Here is a 1,047-nt window from a genome sequence, read left to right as displayed (position 1 = left end):
CAGCCCGAGGCGGGGCGGTGGGAAGGGCCGCCTGGGGGCCGTGGAGCGCGGATCGCTGCCCAGCCGGAACCCCCGTTGGCCTCCCGGCTCTCCGCGAAGGAGCCGCCGGCGCGGCACGGGGGTCGCCGCCTCCCGCTTTGCCCCCCCCCCCGGGCGCGGCAGGGAAGCGGGGAGGAGGACGTTGCAGACCCCCCCCCGTCCCTCTGCTGCCCCCGAAGAAAGGGAAGCGGTCGAGGGGTCCGGCTATGGAGGAGAGGCTGCCCCCCCCCACCCACCCACCCCGCTAAGCGCCCCGTCTCACTTGCCGGCAGCGGAGGAAAGGGGGGGGTCGGAGGGGATTCCCGGAGGGGGGGGTCTCTCCTGACAACGGCCGGCCAAGGTGGGGGCAGGGAGTGCGCCTTGAAGAGCCCCCCCCTCCCTCCCCGTCCTGGGAAACAACGGCGAGAAGGGCGGGGCTGCGCCGGATTCCTTGGCTTGCGAAAGAGCGGATCGAGAGGGATCGAGTCCGGTCTGGGCGCCTTCGGTGGAATTTGGACTGGAGACAGGCAGCGGCCTTAAGCGGAGGAGATAAGGATGGGGTGGGGAAAATACAGCCGGCCCCAGCTCAGAGAGCCAGCGGATGTGTTCGTTTATTTCAATTCGTTCGTACAGCTCCCATTTCATAAAGATGAAATGCAGGTAAAACCGAAAACGGGCCCCTATAAAGAAGTTTAAAACAAGGCCTAGTCCAGGGGTAGGCAACCTGGGCTCTTTTATGACTCGTGGACTTCAACTCCCAGAATTCCTGAGCCAGCATGGGGGAACTATGGCCCCTTCATGACTCGTGGACTTCAACTCCCAGAATTCCTGAGCCAGCATGGGGGAACTATGGCCCCCTCATGACTCGTGGACTCCAACTCCCAGAATTCCTGAGCCAGCATGGGGGAACTATAGCCCCCTTCATGACTCGTGGACTTCAACTCCCAGAATTCCTGAGCCAGCATGGGGAAAACTATGGCCCCCTCATGACTCATGGACTTCAACTCCCAGAATTCCTGAGCCAGCATG

The 1,047-nt window shown here is 63.2% G+C and overlaps 1 protein-coding gene across 1 annotated transcript in view; it reads right to left on the bottom strand.

Annotated features, from left to right (window-relative positions):
- Positions 1 to 1,047, bottom strand: part of FBXL6 (F-box and leucine rich repeat protein 6) — a 7,785-nt gene that overhangs the window by 5,843 nt on the left and 895 nt on the right. The window lies entirely within an intron of this gene.

The sequence above is a fragment of the Protobothrops mucrosquamatus genome, unplaced genomic scaffold, assembly GCF_001527695.2.
Source record: "Protobothrops mucrosquamatus isolate PMUCROS unplaced genomic scaffold, P.Mucros_1.0 scaffold3008, whole genome shotgun sequence".
In the NCBI taxonomy this organism is placed as follows: Eukaryota; Metazoa; Chordata; class Lepidosauria; order Squamata; family Viperidae; genus Protobothrops; species Protobothrops mucrosquamatus.
The sequence above is the reverse complement of the archived record's forward strand: the minus strand, read 5'-3'. Positions and strand labels throughout refer to the sequence as shown.